Genomic DNA, 20,755 nt, shown 5'->3' with positions numbered 1-20,755 from the left:
TTAAACATGTCAAAGTGAACTTAACTTCAAAACAGAGATGATTTTTGTCTCTTTTATTTTTCTCTGTATGGGCAATCCTTGATACATAGTTGTGTTACCAGGAGAGTCAAGATTGGCAGTGGCTCATTCATTCTAATTGCTAGAGGGAGAATAGAGCAGAATTTGTGTGTTCCTGATCCTTACGTAATATCCTATCGGAATCATTAAAGTGTCAACATCATCTTCCATCTCATGCAATGGGTCTATAACATCTAGTAAATAAAATGGCTCCCTCTCTGTCATAATTCTATTATTCAATAATGCTGCAGATGTTGGAGTACTATGTCGAATCTTCGATATTTTATGTGCTGGATTTTAATTGTTAATCATCTTTCTAAGTTAACAAATGACCTCAAGGTAGAAAGCAAGCATTTGTTTTGCATTTCCCAAAGCTTTGTTACTTGGCATACCCCAGATAAAACGTCCCATGAATATATAGATTTAAAAATTACTTAATTAAATTTAAATTCATTAATTTGTTGTAAAACCATATATTCTTCAAAAGATACTCTATGTAGCAAACTCCTTATACTTTTTTGATCAGAGAAACATCTTTTAAAAAAATAATTGTCAATGTAATGTAATAATAGTGTTAAAAATAGACGTTTTGTTTTTACTGTGAATGCTGTCTCCTGCTGAAAAAATAAAAAAAGACAAAACACATTTCCAAGAAAAGCTTAAACAATTTTATGAGCTTAAGATGTTTAGAATTCACATATATTTCATATCGCATCCTCTGTTTTTAAAAAGTATTTTTAATACTCTGAGGGAAATCTATATCTTTAAATAATATTCAATATCGATATTAATATAGATAATAATAGTGCTATGTATGTAGTGGTTAGTAAGAAGAAATAGTATGCCCCAAATGTATGAGTGAACTATTGATCAGTAGCACATATATATTGGGGGGAAATGTCAAGTGACTAGTGTGTCTTGAACTACAGTTTGGGAAACAGTTTATTAGGTGATTGATTAAAGACACTTATGCCTTATATCTTATTCAAAGGAAACAAAAACATTGCTGTGAAAGGGATGAGAGCAAAACTTTAGTGACTGTTGGAGCAAGGCACCCACTAATCAGGATGGACGACAGTCTTCTAGTGTGTTCCTTTATATCGACACACTGCTTGTCCCTGTTGTCTTGAGGAAAAAGAGCTCAGGCTTGAGGTTTATTGATCTTTCACTTCAAAAACAAACCAAAACCAAAACCAAATGAAAACAAACAAACAAATGAAAACATAAAAGAGAGAAAGGATTTCCAAACAATGGAAATTAATAGTTACTCAAATTGGCCAGCATGGAAATCAGTGCCCTGAAGTGGCACATTGTAATGGGAACACCCACAAGTGCACTTAATAGTTAAGGACATATGACACATGAACATACTGTTTTTTGCATACATAATAAGTTAAGGATGGTCACAACAGTTGACTTATTATATAATTCTAATGGATTTCTTTCGTGCCATCATTGTTCCTACTGAATTTAGCTTATACGTTAATTTAAAAAATATCTGATTTTCACACCACTATTGGGAAACTAATTATATGTGTAAAATGAAGTATAATTTTGTCCAAAGACCTGAATTGGGAAATAAAGGAAATAAAGGCATTAGAGAGCACTCCAAAATTTACTGGGAGGGAAACTTTGGATGAGATACTGGTTTGTTAAGGTGTTGCAGTTTGGGGACTATGGAAAATGTTACTGATTTGGTTTAATTGAGGCTTCAGAGGCAATACTTTTGAAATTCTTTAGCAATGTCTTTGGCCCCATACCTACTGTGAAAATGACAGGACAATACAGGAACTGGAAAGTCCAAGTAATCATTACCAAAAAGAACAAAACCCAAAAGCTTGTAAAGGCTATTGAATATTAGAGCAACACGTTCATTTGGCAATAAAAGCAGATTGGAAAACAAGAGCTCTTTATTTGCTGGTAGTCACCAAGTAACAAGTTGTACATTTCCAGTCACTCTGTGAGGGATGAGCCTTGCCAACACCATTGGGAGGGCCCACCAGATGCTAAGTAACCAGCAGAAAAGAGTGAAACAACTGAACAGCCAACACCTTATATGTTGAAAGACACCTTGAGGTATTCAACAGCAATTGACCATGCAAAAAGCTAAGGAAATGTCAGAAACCACTGCTAATGCTGGGCTATACAGCACTAATCTTTAGTCCTGGCATATGGTAGAAAACAAAATAAGTTCCCAGAATTTTTTCAAACATGATTTTCATGAACATACATTTGTCTTCATTATTTTGTAACTAAAAAGAAGAAAAGAAAAAAAAATTCAATTAATGACCTATGTTTTATTTATTTGTTTGTTTGTTTGATTATTTATTTATCTATCTATCTATCTATCTATTTATTTATTTATTTTTAGATGAGGTGGCCCTTGATTGATCTCACAGATTGCAAGGAACTTGTCATCTTATAATCCTTCATTTTTTAATTTTTTAACTTAATTTATTTTTTTTTTTTTACGCCTACCGTATCTGGTATTCCTACGTGGTCTCCCATCCAAGTACTAACCAGGTGCAGCACTGCTTAGCTTTCGAGATCGGACGGGATCAGGCTTGTTCAGGGTGGCATGGCCGTAGAATATTCTTTAAATTTGGATTTTTATGATTAAAAGAGCAGCCATAAAACCTCATTCAATCACACGGGAGTTTTATTCTTGGCTGTTGTCTGGAGGAGAATCTAGGCTGAGAGATGTTAATTACATGAGAGGGGATGACTGCAGGTGACAAATAGGTTCAGTTATGTTCATAATTAGTATTAAAACCCGACTGTTTTTTCACTTATCATAATATAAAGAGCCTCAAGAAACACACTGCATGTGAATACTTACATAGAAGAACATTTGATTAAGAACAGTGAATGACCATAACATAAATAATGATTATACGAAAGTAATGGTTAGGCAAATATCTTAGTAACTGACAGATAAAGAATGAGAAACTACATTTTACCTTTCATCAAAGAAAAATTATTTTCTCAATAAAGTCAGTTTTTTTCCTTTTAAATTATTTAGAGCTCAGAAGATGCTCCTTTATTTTGTTCTCCCAATGAACCAAGGGTTACATTCATCTTTTTCCTCCTTTAAGTCCTTTTATCTTTTTGAAGTGGTTTTATAGTCTTGCCTTATCCTCCTATGATATAACATATATCTTTTGCCCAGCCTGAGTCAGTCTCTCCAGTTTCTGATCCTTTTTCTCCTTGGGGAATTTGTGCCAGAATCTGCTGGACTTTCTCACATCCCTCATTTTTTTCAAAGTTGTTTTTATCCAGGAACCTGGCAGAGGACACCACTATTCACACCTTCAAAGCCAGGTCTACAGACATCAATCTTGGCTGTGAAACCGAAACGGCCCTGGGGCTCAGTTCCAGCTTGGCTCAGCCACCATCTAAGGCCAGTCCTGCCAACCCTGATTGTTGAGACATGGAGATAATTCTCAACCTTAGAGAAAAAGTATTCACCATAAAAACAACTTAAAAGATGCTGGTTATCACTTTTACACCATTATAGTGACTTTGATTTTCAAATGAATGGACAATGTACAGTAGTAGCTTTCACAATGTGGGCACTGGTTTTAAAAATGCCAACCTTGTTTTTTCATTCACTTTTGTGAAAAAAAGGGGGCTTATATGTCAGTTCCTGCCCCCTCCCCACCAGAGTGAAGTAAAACGTGGCTAGCAGTTAAGTACACTACTGTAGTTATCCGTGCATTCGTGATTTTATCACTCTCTTATTTCCTGTTAACAAAGGGCCCATCCAGTAATCAGATAGGATCCCTCCCACAGAACTGGCATGAATCACGCTCATTTTACTTTAATGCAACACATTTATCTTTTTGAAGTAAATATATATGCACCCAACATAGAAGCAACTAAATATTTAAAGCAATATTAACAGAATCAAAGGGAGAAATGGACTGACATACAATAAGAGAAGAGCATGTCAATACCCCACTTTCAACATTGGATAGATTTTCCAGAGAGAAAATTAAATTTAAAAGAAAACAGTAGACCTGAATAACACTAGAAACCAAACATAATTAAGAGCATACACAAAATAAGTCCATCTAAAAGCACCAGAATATACATTTTTTCCCCAAGCATACATGTAATATTCTTCAGAATAGATCATATGTAGAGCCTTACAGTAAGCCTTAACAAATTTTAAAAGACTGAAATCATATCAAGTATCTTTTCCAACCACAATGGTATGAAAGTAGATATCAATAAGAGAAGGAGAACTGGAATATTCACAAATAATTAAAAATTAAACAACACACTTGTGAATAAACAATTGACCAAAGAAGAAATCAAAAGGAAAATCAGAAAGCATCTTAAGACAAACAAAAATGAAAACACATACCAAAACTTATGAGGTGTAACAAAAACAGTTCTAAGAGGGATATTTATAGCAATAATGTCTACATTAAGAAAAAAGAAAACTATCAAATAACCTAACTTTATATCTCAAGTTATTAGGAAAAAAAACTAAGCCAAAAATTACAAGAGGGAAAGAAATAACAAAGATCAGAGCAGAAATAAATGAAATAGAGACTAGAAAAACAGTTGAAAAAAATCAATGAAACTAAGAATTTTTTTTTTTTTTAAGATAAACAAAAGTAGCAAAATTTAGGTAGGTTAACCGTAAAATAAGGAAAAAGGACTAGCTAAATAAAATTATAAGTGAAAGAAAAGACATTATGATGTTACCACAGAAATAAAAAGAATTATAAGAGGCTACTATGAACAATTATACACCAACAAATTGAATAACCTAGAAGAAATAAAAAATTTCTGGAAACATACAGCCTACCAACTGAATTATGAAGAAATAGAAAATCTGAACAGAACGATAAAGACTAAGGAGATTGAAGCAGTAATAAAAAAAGCTCCCATCAAAGAAAAGTACAAGACCAGATGTCTTCACTGGTGAATTTCACTAAACATTTAAAGGAGAATTAATGCCAATTCTCTCAATCTTTTAAAAACATTGAAGAGGAAACACTTCTACTACACTGACACAAAAGCTAGACACAGACACTACAAGAAAACTATAGGGTACTATCCTTGATGCCTATAAATGCAAAAATTCTCAACAAAATACTAGCAAATCAAATTCAAAAGTACATTAAAAGGATCACATACTATGAGCAAGTGGAATATATCATTGGGATGCAAAGATGGTTCAACATATGGAAATTAATAAATGTGATAAACCACATTAATAGGGTGAAGGATGAAAATTATATGATGTTCTCAGATGCATAAATAGCATTTGACAAAATTCAAAATTTTTTTCATGATAAAAGATCTCAACAATTTGGTTATAAAAGGAGCATACCTTAACATAATAAAGGCCATATATGATTAGCCCACAGCTTACATTATACTCAAGACTGTAAAGCTGAAATCTTATCTTCTAAAATAAAGAATAAGACGTGGGTGTTCACTCTCACCGTTCCTATTCAACATAGTACTGGAAGTCCTAGCCAGAGAAATTAAGAAAAAAAATAATAAAAGGCATCCAAGTTGGAAAGGAAGAAGTAAAATTATCTCTGTTCAGGCAGCATCATGTTACATGTAGAAAACCCTAGGGACTCCACCAAAAAAAGTGTTAGAACTAATAAATGAATTCAGTTACGCTGAAGGATAAAAAATCTGTTGTGTTTTTACACACTAACAATAAAATATAAGACAGAGAAGAGCAATCTCATTTTCACAAGAAATGTCGATCTTAGCATGCCATCACCATATTGATTGGCGGCAAAAAAAAAAAAAAGAAAGAAAGACAAAGAAAAAAAAAAAAGACATCATTTGGAATGATCTACAGGCTTTGCAAAGCAATGGTTTTGAAAACCTGTAAAGGAGGTAGGAACAATCACCCCCAAGGACTGACTCCATGGCTTAGAGCTTGTGGAGGGGATAGTGTGACCACCTTGGTAGCAGAAGGTACACTGTAAAGAAAGTCTTCTGCTACCACTTCAACCTTCATGTATAGAGACAGGAGTAGCACTGTGGTTGGAACATGAACAAGCAATAGCCAGAACATAAGTCTACACACATGGCTCAATACAAAGGGTTAGTAGTGAACTATTTATGGACCAGCTCTCTGAACTCATCCTGTATGTACTGTGAGTGAGAGTTAGTTAAATCGTCATGCCAGGACGATTCTAATGCCTATTCTTGCCTAATTCTGTGAAAGAGGAACTATGCTGGACAATAGAAAAAATCTGCTTATAAGACTTCCTCCTAGAACTGGAGCCCAGCTATGTGAGCCCAGGGCAATCCCACAGGCTCAAGTCCCAGAGCTCTGGAGGACATCTACTTGACCCTCTGGGTAGGATAGAGGGGCTGAGAGAGCCTCAGAGATGAGACAGAGTGATGGAACCCACGTGGTTCTCAGTTCAGAATCAGGTCACTCTTGCCAGGCAACATTGTTGGTCAGTTTCAGACACTACAGGGGACTTAGAACATTTTGAAGAAGGCATTCTAAAGAGTGGGGTTATTCTGAGGTCATTTCCTGCAGCTAAGGACAGAACTAATCTCTGGTTTCAGTCCTCCTTCACTCCTGACTGCTGTGTGTCTTTGGACAAGTCACTGGAAATTAGATCACTGTCTCATTGTGTGTAAGGTGAAGTGATTGATTCAACAAGCAGTCATATAGCCCAAAATGTTTATAATTCTCTAAGTTTGCAGTGAAGTAGACATAATAAAGTTTAGGTAAAAGTCTAGGCATAAAGACATTTTAAGAAAGAAAAATTATACATTAATTTAAAAAGCTCCAACTTTCTTGGCACTTAGTAATCAAATTAAGTCTCACTTCCAATTAACCATTTCTGTTCTTTTACTCCTCAACCCTGCGCTTAGTGGAAGTGAGGACAGGTTGTCATTAACCTGTGCAAAGAATACTCCATAAGCTGGGTTCAGGAGATTCCTTCTCTCCACGAATGAGGTTGTACACAGGCTGATTATACATCTACCTTTGTGCTGAATTTTAAGCACAGAGTCAAAGAGAAGAATTCCAACTTACCTGGAATTTGCCTAATGTAGAGAATAAATCCCTAAGATCCTTTGAGGGAGAATTCAATTTAAGTATTCTCATTTTCATACGCAATACCATCCCTACTGTGAGATGAATAATTTGAACCGCTTTAGTTTACTGCTTTGCGTTCATCTAACTCCCCTTATTTGGACTCGAAGTTCATAAACAACTTTCTGTTTAGGATTTGGCTTCTTTTGTAGATCTGTCCTTGGAGGCAGATCCTGTCACAGTGTATTTCTCATAATAATTTAATAAATTGGCTTTCTGGTTCTATGTTTCAGTCTTGGAGAACGTGGTTCATGTGTGACGGCCCCTGAGAGACAGCATTACACTAGGAATGTTGACATTCAGCTTGCAAGCCTATAAGTCTGAAGCTCTAGGCTTGAATCATAGTAAATTCATCATGTTATAAATGCCAACCAGCGCAGCCTCTCAGAACCAGCATGCTAGATTCATCCAGCAAGCAGACAACCTCTCTGCAGTGTCAAAGGGTCCATTTCATGCAGGTCCTAATTTCTACACTGGCCAGTTAAATTTTCATGCTACTAACCTTAGCCTCAAAATATGCAACCCTCCAATAGGACATTTCCGAGGAGTGTATGAAATAGTAAATATATACCTCAAAGGTTTCTCACCCTTACAACTTTATGATTCTAGACACGTGAGCACTAACACTGGAGAGGAGATATCACAGCATGCAGGATGCTGAGAATTTGGTCTTTTTTTTCCTGGGGTGCAAGCATGACAAATGAGCTCTGGCCTGTAAATCTTGAGATCTGGCTTTGCCACTAACTAATAGTACCATCTTGGGGAAATTACTTACCACATAGGTCTCGTTTTCCTCACTTATAAAATAAAGAGGTGGGAGTAGATGGTCTTATAATGTCTTTATATCTGTTAGTTTCTATTAATCTCCATTATTTCCATAAACAGGAGGAAGAAAAGAGGTAATGTATATGTTTATGTTCCTAGGGGATTATTACTGGTATTGGCACAGTTCTGGGTATGAAGAATCAGGATATTTTATCTTTAAAATATGTATTTCTATATTCCTCCATCCTATGGATTTTTGCCCTCGGTTAAATAGATAAGTTTCAGATGGTCTGTGAGTTTCTTGGTTTTGGATGAAAAGTTTTGAGCGTATATGTATCTGTTTTCCATGGAGAGTGCCAGTAGTTTTTATCAGGCCTCAAAAGGTTTATAATGCTTATAAATACAAAGCCAATTAAAGGTGTGATAGGAGCTAGTTCTCTGGATTGAATTCCATCAGTTTGGTATTTCCATTCATTTCTAAATCTTTAGACACAAATGATTCCAATTAGGAAGGAGCAATTATATCCTAAGTGAATCATCTTCCCATCTAGGCATGGAAGAAAACAATTGTCCCGATAACTCTGTTATTATATTATCATTAATAACTATTAAACTATCTAGCTAATTTTTCATTTCATAAAAGTCTATGTAAAGAAAGCAGTCAAGTAGAAACAGTCATTTCTTGTACATTTATATTGCATTTGTTTTAAATAGTGAGAAATGAAAAGAACTTAATTGAAGAGATTTCTTCGGGAAAAAAATATTATATTTCACAAAATGATCCCTAAGCATATGAATCCAAATCAGCTGGGATTTAAAGAACAAAAGAACATAAATCTAAAGAGGTGATTACAAAATAACTAATGAACCACCCTGATATTTACTTCCTATAAAATATTATGCCTCATATGATGAAAATCTCTACTGTTTGAAATAAACTTTAGCATATAAATTTAAATATTTATTTAAATTAGTTTTAAGTATACAGTACATTGGTTAGATATCTATAATGCTTATAAAATGATCTTCCCAATTGCTCCCTCTTTCCCCTGGCCCTCCACTTAGCCATCATATTATACTAACTATATTCCCTCTTCCATGTTCCCCATGCTCAACTATCAACTACTAATTTGTACTTCATCCCATTCTCCCAGCCTCCCAACCCCCCTCCCCGCTGTCCGACACCAAATAGACAAACATATTTTAAAGCATCAAAATTCATTTCAAGAGACATGATGGACTGTATTTACCATTAAGAAACAAAAATTGATTTGAAAAATAATTCTGCATCTATATAAGATCACAATTTGTCAAATCTACCAATTTTAGAGAAGCATGGCCCTTCAAGAGTGCACTAATGGCTCATTAAAAGTAGAATATGTGTCTTCTTTCTAGTCCAGTATTATTTTGGGGCAAACATAAGGCACCATTGCTAAGAACTGAGATTATTGAATTTGCTTATATAAAGGCAGAAAGTTCCTCTACAATAATTTTAGCCAAGCCAACATATCTCTAATACCACTGATTTTACCAACAAAAAAATCATTTCCAACATCTATGAAACTCATCAACAAAACCTATATTGTTGATTAGAGATTTGAAGCATAGTAAGATACTTGTAGTAGCTGCCTCTGGTATGTAACTTTTTAATTAAATGTTAGTTCATCACCCTTAGAGAGCATATTCCAAATTAGGGCAACTGAATACCACTATGGTGTAATTAAAACCAACTGATAGACACATATAAATCACGCTCTCTAAGGTGAAAAAAATTTAAGGCAAATTACAAACAATATAAATTTATACTCTTAAATATTTCTGTATGCTCCTCTAAAAAAATTGGATTGTGATCTTACAAGGCCAAAATAATAGCATTGCATTTAATAAAATAAATAATACATTCCTAATAACATAGATGCTCATTCTATATTCATATTTTCCCAATTGTTCTTGTCAAAATCAAATTCGATCCAGGATCTCATTTTGCATCTGGTTTTCCTGTGTCTTAAGTGTATTTCAATATTTAATAGTATTTTTTTGTGCTGCCACTCTGGCTATTGAGGATTCATGCCATTTATCTTGCAGAATGTCTTTACTATGAGTTTTGTGTGATTGCTTTATTTAGTATCATTTAGCTTATTTCTATTTCTACTGTTGGAAGTCAAATCTAAACACTTGTTTGGGTATAAGTTAAACGTTTTGAAAAAAGATATTTTAAGTAATTTGTACATTTTTTTCCACTTTTAACCATCACATAGACTCATGAATTTAAAAATAGATTTTCTCTCTCTCTCTCTCTCTCTCTCTCTGCAGTATGACGCCCAAATTGTTATGATTTTGGCCAGTGGGGACTTGTTTCTGAATTCCTTTGACCTAACCTTTTGACATTAAGTTTTGAAAGGTTCTTTGCTTTCTAGAACAAAAATTTATTCCAGACTCACCTTGTCCCATCTTTTCAGAGTCACCTTGTACTATCTGTTCTTTAAATAAGGTATCAGTGTATCGGTCATTTCTTCGGGGAGTCTTGGTTCCTTTTAGTGGAAAATAGTATTACAGACCAAATTTAAAGGAGGTGGGAATTCCAGCCGCCTTGTAGCCTCTACTGACATCACCACGGTGGGAGAGAGGCCAAGTAGTGATCCTCCTCGAAGCCTCTTCTCCTGGGAGGGTGGGGGAAGGCAGAGAGGCTTCCCATGTAATCTTCACTGATAGCAGGGTAGGGTCCTTGTCACTCCAGCTCTCTGATACCTTCCGGGCAGGGGAGGTAGGGCACCTGTTTGCAGCCTTGCAAAGGTGAAAGGTCAAGGTTTACCACCACACCTTTGCTCAAGTAGATAGGGCCACCATTTCCTTTCTGTGCTGTCTGGCTGGAGTGGAGCAGTCATAGATAAAGGTTTTCGCCTTGTCAGGTTTCTTCTTCCCTAGCCCTCTGACTAAAGAGAGCAGGATTTTAATAAGGATTTTTCTATTTGTGTCCTTTGGCATTTCTGGTTTTCTGGCTTTTGTAGCTCTATATCTGAGGCCAAAGAAACCCCTGAGAATAAGGAAATTCACCACCAGGTTTCCTCAGGTCTTGAATATTCTAGACAGTCTGGCTTCTCCTGAGCACCTTTGTGTACTTATGTTTGTTTTACATATAACATCTAGGATTTTTAGTTGTGCTTAGTGGGAGGAATAGGAAAAAGTGCCTCTACTCTATTTTCCTGGAAGCGATTCTAGTCAATACAATTTTTAACTCTGCTATTTTGTCTGCTTATGAAATTTCTTAACTTATCTTGCTCTCTTTTCTGAGTTATATTTTCCTATCATGTATAGGATTCTCTTACCAGCTCAATGTATCATGGCAGCGTTTTCCCAGTTTATATTATTTTGACCCATCTTCAGTTTTGAGGTCTTAATAGTCCTCTAGAGGCATCTAAAAGAAAACTATTATCTTGGAACTGTGTATGTTTTGCAATGAACTCTTGAAGATTTGTTTGAAGTCTTTTTTTAGATCATGGATCGAAATGGAAACCTCACTTCAAATATGTATTACAAAATCCTGATTGTAATTTTAGGCAATATAGCAAGAAAACTGCAAAGTCTCAGAGTCATTTGGTTAAATACAAGTATACATTAATCCAGTGTTATAAAAATTAAGACTGTTAAGATGTATGACCTAAATTAAGATAATGTTTCATTAAATTATTAAACTCTTACTTTAAAAAAAGTGCCAGATATTTTATATTAAACTTACCTGGAAAATTCTAGTGGAAACTATTATTTTTAGATCCATTTTTTAGATTACTACCTGGCTTTCACTTAAACCACTTCATAAAAGACTAGTTTTTAATAATAGTTAGCATACTATAATTATATTTTTAATTTTAGTTATAATCTCATATTAAATCACATTTAAATAACTTACAGTTTAGTTTTAATGCAGAAGTTAAACTTTTTGCAAAATTTAGTTATATCATGGCCTCAAATTCTCAATTTTGCATTCTGTACTAACTGTAATGATTATCACAGAAAAAAGCACTAAATTATTGCCCTTTAGAATTAATATTAAATGTAAATCTTCTCTCATTATACATTATTTAAAATCACATTAAAATCATTTGTCTAAGCTCTAATTTTTTCACTCAGTAGCTTCACCTCTACATCAACTTCCTGTGGTCACTAATTTTTGAATGTTCAGTGATCTGCTATCACTCATCTCAGTCCTCCTGGAAATAGGTCACCTTACTGGGGTTAAAGGGAGACAGCTCTTCTTTATCTGTTAATCAATCACTTAGACTAAAAATGTATAAAAATTATATACATTTTTTCCAAATATTGATAAGCATTTTATCACCGGTCGTGCCCACATTTTTCTCTATTTTATTTCTTACAGCATATACACTGAGTTAAATATTAAGTAGGAGAGGCGATAAAACCCCCTTAAGTCAGGCTATCTTGCTGCTCCTAATGTTCTAATTTTTCATCAGTGGAACACCATGATCTGTTTTGAAATAGCCCCCAGGGTTCCTTCTGTCACAACATATGCATTTAGACAAACATGAGGACTAGTCCACACAGTTTTCTTATCTTCAGATTTTGCATTTTAGAAAAGATATTTGTTTTCTGCTTTTGCTAAATATCCATGTAAATCCTACCTTGCTATGTGGGCCAAATCTTATAACTGGTCTGAGCTAATTTGGTTGTTTACAATTATTTGGAGGTTTTGGGGCCTCCCATAGAAATAAGTTGAGGGCCATAGGATTTTTCCTTATATCTTGAACCCTGTTACACCAGTGACAATAAAGTCAGAACTCAGAATTTTATCACTTATGCAAGCATTTCTCATATCTATGTATAGAAACAGTCACATAAACCACTGTGAGCACTATTTTTTTAGGTGATGCAACCATACCTTGAGTGAAAAGTTTATTCAAAGCTTGGATTCTGCTAATGTTATAGATTGCATCATGTAACAGAACTCTTTGAATCGAGAATGAATACAGCACCTTCTGGAATCGAGTCTCAAATACCATTCTGAAGGGTAAAAGACTTAAGAGATTTATACATCTTGTTTATGAAAAAACAGGCAATGTTGCTAAAATAATTTCAGCCAAAGAATAAATTTCACTAATAAAAACCATTGGCTAACATCTATTAGAATAAGAAACAAAACCTGTGTTAATGGTAAGAAATCAAGAGCGTCAAGCCCTAGAGGCTTTGACTATATTCTACATAGTGCTCCCTGAAGTGTTTTCCCAATAGACACAATAATTATTGCCAGAGTATGATTTAAAACCTCTCTCTCTCTCTCTCTCAGTCTCTCTCTCTCTCTCTCTCTCTCTCTCACACACACACACACACACACGCGCGCGCGCGCGCGCAAAAAGAAAGGAGAAATTGTATTAGTGAAGTCTCAGAAGTCTCAGCAAGGCAAATCAAAAACTTTGAGTGTTGGAGAGGAGGCAGTGAGTTGTGCTGCAGGCGCAGAGCTGTGGAGTCACACTGGATTTCATGGTCAATCTAGCTCCTGGTAGATGTGAAGAATCAGACTGAAGAGTCTGGACTTGACCTGGATGGGCATCTAATCTCCCAAGACCGTAGGTTGGGGGATCATTTATCTATTCAACCACCAGTTATTGAGTGCTACCTGTAAATTGAGAACAATATTAGGCCCAGAGAATTCACAAAATAAGTAAACTTTGTGGAGGAGGGAAGAAAAAACTCAACAGTGATTGAGCCCTTATTATGTGCTTGTTTGTGCACTACATGCTAAATATATTATCTTACCTTACCATTATAAAAACTCCATTATAAAAACTCCGTCACTTTACAATGATTTGTAATTGAAGTTCAGAGAGGTGAAGTGACTTGCTCTAAGTCCCAGTTACTCAGTAGTGCTTCTGGCATTTGAATTCAAGTCTGAATCCAACTATATGATGACATATCAAATAAATGTGAAGTGGTTATCAGGACAAAGAAAAATGCCCAAGGTCAATTAATTTATGCAAATGTTTAAGAAAACATTCCACTAGTAAGAATGACATAATTCAATCCTCTAGTGCTTGACTTTTAAGAATCAACAGCCAAAGGCCTATAGTAAATCTGAATAGGCAAGAAGATCCTCAGTATTACTCTCAGATAGAGAAGAGAGAAATATAATTTTGCTAAATGGTTTATCTAATAATAATCATCACGTGTGTTTTTCATTTTAGAATTTAAAGACCATTTTTGTATGCATTTTACCTTTTAATCCTCACTAAATTATGCTAAGTGGAATAAGTCAGAAAAAAGTTGAGAATCATATGATTTCATTTATACATAGGATATAAAACTGAAGGCAACAATTGAATAAGACAAACAAACAGAAATTCATAGACACAGATAGTGGTTGCCAGAGAGAAAGGGGGAGTGGTGAGGTAGATAAGGGTAAAAGGGATCAAAAATATGGTGACAGAAGGAAATTCATCTTTGAGTGGTGAACTCACAATGCAAGATACCTATGACGTATTAATGAATTACACACTTGAGACCTGTGTGATTTTTATGAACCAATGTCACTCCAATAAATTTAATTTAAAATCCTGATACATGTGTGCATTTACATATGTACACATATGTATATATGAGTGTGTGTGTGTGTATGGATATATGTGTATATAATATGTTTATGTGTGTGGGTGGAAACTGAGACATAGAGAAATTGAATCATGTGGCTATCAGGCCATAGAGTTTGATTGACTATTTCTCCTGGTTTTTTGTTTGTTTGTTTGTTTGTTTTGGTGAGGCAACTCTTGGTTGACCTTGTGAGCTTACAATCCTTTATTTTTTATTTTTTATGCCTATAGCACCTCGTCTTCCAAGGGGGGCTCCCATCCAAGTACTAACCAGGACTGACCCTGGTTAGCTTCTGAGGTCAGATGGGATTGAGCTTGTTCAGCGTGACATGGCCATAGACTTTCCTGGTTTTATGCCTAATAATTTTTCAACTCCACTACAGCTGTACTGTAAGACACTTCTAAAGTTATATTTAGTTCTCTATCTTAATCAGATAAGCTGGGCCATATTAAACCTATCTTAAATTATTAATCTTCTGAGTATTCAATAGCTGCTGGGGAAAAAGTACCAAAAGATTCCACTGAGTACTTTAATGGCTATAAAGCCATTCATACCCTCTGAAATATTTTATTTAATTAGTATTTAATTTTGCTGCTTAGATAAGTTAGAAATTACTTCATTTTTGTTAATTCAGATCATAATTCACATAAATTACAATTTTAAAATGTCTATAATACCCCAAATCCCATTCCCTTATTGCTAGAATTGTTACATAACAATATTCCATATGTCAGAAACTTGCCGCCTCATGGTCTCTTCCAATTGAACTTGAAAATTTTTCTCATTTACAATCTTGCTAATAGTGTTTTTTTAAAAAAATAAATTTGATAACATTAATAATTTTAAGCCCTTTTCAAGAGTGATGCTTATGTTAGCTGAAAACACTTTTCGTAAAGCAATTTTATGGGAGCCTTCACACAGATTGTCTTTGACAGAGTTCATTATTTGAACATTAAAAGTAAAAAACAAAAACAGTAATGACTGAAGTATCTTAGGCTTAAGTTCGATATTTTTTCCTTTTTTAATAGAAAAGCTATTCTAAATGAAAATTCATCTGCAATATAAAGTACTTATAAATATATTTTATACTCAATACACAGTAGATATGTAATAAATATTTGTTTGCCATTGTTTTTAAAATTTTTAAATAACTGATTTGACTCCTAAGATTTCTAAGTTAGAATTATGTCTCCTTAAATAAAAAAATAAGATTCTCTTGAATTTAGCATCCTCCATTTAGAGATTAATGGATACCACTAATGTTTTTTAGAAGCTGTTTTCTTAGCTAAGAATAACCATTTGAAATTGGTTTAAGACTTAGCAAATTTATTCTTCATTGAAAAAGTCATGACCTTTTAGGCTGGTCTATGTTGAATATTTTCAAATTCTAAATTAATGGAATCTGATTATTAAAAAAAGAACATTTTATTCTCTTTTACAATGCAGTTTAGATAAGCATTTTTAAATGTGTGATTTATAGGGCTCCCTGGGGAAAAAATGTTCTGGGGGTGAAACACAATTGTGAAATTCTCAACTAAAGGATATTAAACAGATTTTCAGGACTTCAAAGAACCTTTGATACTGTATTAATGTACATTGTAAATCTCTGAAAAGTGGTTATATTTTAAAGCATTTCTTTAATGTGTTTGCCTACAAGTCTTTCATGTGGAGAATATTTCAGGAATGCTGTGTTCTTCCTAAAACCTCACTTTCATTATCCAACAGGATACCTTTGAGCTCATATCGGTGATATTCCTCCTTCCTTTGTCTTAATTCCAAAACTGTATGCATTTAAAAATATATTTCTTTTAAATTGGCACTTGTTCATTGTCTTAGTTAGGTTCCCATAGAAACCATACTCTGAGCAAAGATGGAGTGAATGAAGTTTATTTGGAGCTGCAGGGATCATTGGGGAGTGTGTGGGGGTGGAGTGTGGGGAGGTGATTTCAAGAAGCACAGACAACCAATAAAAGACATGCAATTAAGACAACTCCCACAGTGGACAACTAAAGCTTGATCCCTAACCCCATCACAAGCTCTGGCAATTTACACATACCTCAGAATTATCCCAGCTGAAAGGCAAGGAAGGTGAGGTATTTATATCCTCACAGCAACAGTTTCAATTTAGGGTCCTGGGGGCGATGTTACTTTGTTAATTTGGAATCACTTGCATGGCCCTCCAAGCAAGCAAGCAAAATGGGTTCTGACTGCCTGCGGGTAATCCTTCAACAAAAATACAATATTTGGTCTTTGGAAGTCAGACTGACAAGCATAACAACACTAAGAGGATTCAAAGGAATATAGGCTGAAGACGCACAGCATCCACCAAAATTAGGAAAGATGTGTTAGAAACAAAAGTCAAATGTTCGACCCTAATACAACTAATAATCACTATAGTAAAATAATGCAAATTAACATACTCTTTTATTTACTTCTCAGCCAACATAAGATATATCCCTTCCATCGTGTATCACTTTAGTGTGGAATAAAGGACTAACCTACTTATAAAACTGGGTGAAAAATCTTATAGTAATAGTTTTTAATCCCTAAATATGATCTTTTTCATATGAATACATAGATAGAAAGTGCAAGCCTTTTATTATTAAAGGAACTAAGCTATATCAGTGTTTATTTCACCAAAATGATCATAGAAAATCTTCAGAAGACAACTAGGTAATTCTAAATATGTCCTAATAGTCACAAGATTGTAGAGATAGGGAATTAGTATTGTGTAAAATAAACTCAAGACAAGACTCTTCTTGATATAAAGTGCAAAGAAGTCCCAAGAAAATTCAGGCAGTCCTGGAAAGAAACAGCAAAAAGGACAAATGAAGAACAAAAAGAATACCCCTGTCAGTTAGTAATGACACTACTCCCTACCCCATCCTGACATGGCACATGATAAAGTCGATTGCCCTGGTCACCTTGTGACCAATTAATTGTGACTAGAAGTGACATATATCGCTTCTGGGCCAGAACATTTAATTCTGATGAGAGACTCTACAATAGTCTCTCTTTCTATTTGACATGTGGACAGGCACAATCTGAGATGGTAGGCCCAATCAGCATGAGTTTCTGAATGATTAGGATGAGGAGAGATTTCTTATTGCTCTGAGAAAAAGCAACAAATCTTTGTTGTTTTAAATCACTGAAATTTTGTTTTGACACCTGAACCTCTTGAATCTGAATCTATATTTTAATGTTAAAAAATCTCTAGCCACAATGATTCATCTTTCCCCCTCCCCAACATTTACGGACTATTATAGGAAATAATGGAAATAATATTCCCTAAATACAGACCACCATTGTCCTTTTGCTCATGAAGTGAAGGAGAATCTTTAAAAAACAAACAAGTGTCTAATTTCAGAGATGAAATATCTGTATGGCACCACAAGTTTAGTTTCTTTAATGTCACCATGATTATATCGGATAGGCAATTAATTTGTTTCATAATAAGTAAGACTAGAATTTTGAGCTGGTAATTTTATATTTCATTTCTCACAGTTTCTTTAAATTATTTATTCTTCAATGATTATCATAATATACAATAAATGTCTGAAACAAACATACATATGTAGGATGACATCTTGGACAATTTTACTCTATAGATGAATCAAAATAAACAAAAAAGGAATGACTTATTGAAAGTACTCAATCAGTTGTTTAACAAAAGGAAGAAACATCTTGTCCTACTGATAATGACTACTAACATCGTGATGATTACTAGGCTGAGTAATGAAAAATATAGGCCTTAGAGTCAAAGAGAACTGAATTTCAATCCTGACTCCAACAACTTCTGTGGGACCTTGAACAAGTTAGTTAAAATCTTTAAATCAAGTTTTCTTTTATAAAATGGGCATAAAATAACTGAATCAAAGGTTTATTGTGAGAACCCAGTTACCTGAGGTACATTAAGCACTTAGCACAGAATCTAGTATATAAGAAAGCTCTGAGATAATATAAAATAGATTTGCTTTCATCATAAATTCTTTAATTCTGTCTCTTACAATCTTACTACCTTAAACCTATAACCAGTTGAAACACATTTGTCCTCTTTAAACTGCTTTACCTGTTTATACCCAAATAGATATAAACATACATATTTGATAAAACTTCAAAGAAAAGACCACTTAATTGTAGGTCCAAAACATCAAGGCCAATGTACCAATTATTATTTGTCTCAGGGAGAAAACACCCATCTCTGGCCCATTAAAGGACTTCTATCAACATCACTCAATGAATGACTGGTACTTTGGGATAGAGAAGGTAAATTTCAACTTCTACTATATTTTGAGTCTAATAATACTTATTCCTTTATGAAGGATGAAAGTTTAATCAGAATACAAAGCACAGGAAAACACGTACCTCATCATTTGTATAGGCCCCTACTAGGTAGAAGCTGCCTTAGGTTCTCAAGGTATTTTCCTTTGAAAACAAATGCACCGTGTAGTATCCACAGCATTACAAATCCCAGTAAATGTTATTGTCTGTTACTTGGGAGTGAAATATCCAATAGTGACTTAGAATGAATGAGAAGAAAGCTAGCCCAGTGTGATGGCTGAATCCGCAGCTTTTATTTGCTGTCAAATGACTGACGATCTAAGGGGTACTTTGAGTATACCTATCGGAAATTTCTTACACAAGCTTCCTTATGGAACAGACATCTCACTGTTTGCCTTAATCCCAAAGATTACTTTTAAAGATATGGATATTTTACCTGGTTTTGGGAATTATCTTGCCTCAAAGATGAAATAGATTAATTGGCTTTGTATTTTAACTAAATCAAGCAACCGATAATAACCTATAAGGGTTCTAGATCACTCAGATACAGGATAAGGAGAAGAAAGCAGAAAACGATTTGGAGCTTTTGTCAGGTTCAATGCAGGGCAATCAGTGTCGTACATCCTTAGAGAGCAGCAGAGAGATGTATGTCTTAAGAAGAGGGGTGGAGAAGCAAGAGCACTGAAGAAAAACAGCTTGATACACAAGTCTAGTTAAAAAGGATTCTGGCTGTGACCCCTTGCTTGCCCATCTAGACATTGTCATTATACAGCTATAAGCAGAGTCAGAGCCTGTCCAGGGCTGGCTTGCTATAAAGCAGCAAAATTAGGCCAGTGTGATAGGTGCTACCTGTGTGAATGGTGCTAAAAGCAAGCAATGTACTTCCTCTTATCTGGCCTTAGGGCATATTAGGCAAAATTATTTGTTTAGTGTTTTTCCATAAAGGTCTCTCTACTCACTCCCTTATATTTCTAGACAAATTTTTGAATTTATTTGTGTGGTATAAATTTTCTTAATGTGCCACTATTCCAGGTATCATTCTGGGACGATAAGGAACAAAACAAAAACAAAAACCCAAGATAAAATATTTTACTAATATAAACAGCATATTGTCACTTACATATGTCTTTTGTTACAATAATCTTGCTTTCTACAAAGAATTCAGAGGTCTTTCATAAAATGAAATGAGAAGAAAAATAATTTTATTTCAACTTCAATTAGTTTTTACTTTATATTAGAGAGTAAGTGGTAGATTTTATTCTGACAAATTATTTATTTATTGTTGGAATAAAGACTGTCTTCTTATAGAGGAAAAATTCTCCCTTTTAGTTTTCAATATTTACAGATTTCAAAATGGATTAAAGACTTAAATGTAGGAACCGAAACCATAAAACTATTAGAAGAAAACATAGGCAGTAATCTTTCTGATATTGCTACCAGTAATTTCTTTTTGGATATATCTCTTTGGGCAAGGGAAACAAAAGAAAAAACAGACAAATGGGACTACTAAACTAAAAAGTTTTGTACAGCAAAAACAAAAGAGAACCTACTGAATGGAGAATGTATTCACTTATGATAACATTAGATAAGGGGTTAATATCCAAAATATATTTTAAAAAAAACTCATAGAACTTAACAACAATGAAAAAAATAAAAACAAAAAATGGGTAGAAGACCTGAAAAAAATGTTTCTCCAAAGAGAAAATACAGATGGCCAATGGATATATTGAAAGATACTCAAGGTCACTAATCATCAGAGAAGTGCAAATTAAAACCACAGTGAGATATCACCTCGCACCTGTCAGAATGGCTATCATCAATAAATCAAAGAATGACAAATGTTGGCAAAGATGTGGAGAAAAGAGAGCCCTTCGGCAGTTGAATGGATAAAGAAGCTATGGCTCATATATACAATGGAATATTACTTAGCCGTAAAAAATGAAATTTTATCATTTGCAA

At 34.3% G+C, this 20,755-nt stretch overlaps 1 pseudogene; it reads right to left on the bottom strand.

The window, feature by feature from the left end:
• Positions 1-2,528: 2,528 nt before the first annotated feature.
• On the bottom strand, positions 2,529-2,647 carry LOC118605509 (annotated as a pseudogene).
• Positions 2,648-20,755: the final 18,108 nt, after the last annotated feature.

Source organism: Rousettus aegyptiacus, unplaced genomic scaffold (assembly GCF_014176215.1).
Source record: "Rousettus aegyptiacus isolate mRouAeg1 unplaced genomic scaffold, mRouAeg1.p scaffold_m13_p_1, whole genome shotgun sequence".
Classification (NCBI taxonomy): domain Eukaryota; kingdom Metazoa; phylum Chordata; class Mammalia; order Chiroptera; family Pteropodidae; genus Rousettus; species Rousettus aegyptiacus.
The sequence above is the reverse complement of the archived record's forward strand: the minus strand, read 5'-3'. Positions and strand labels throughout refer to the sequence as shown.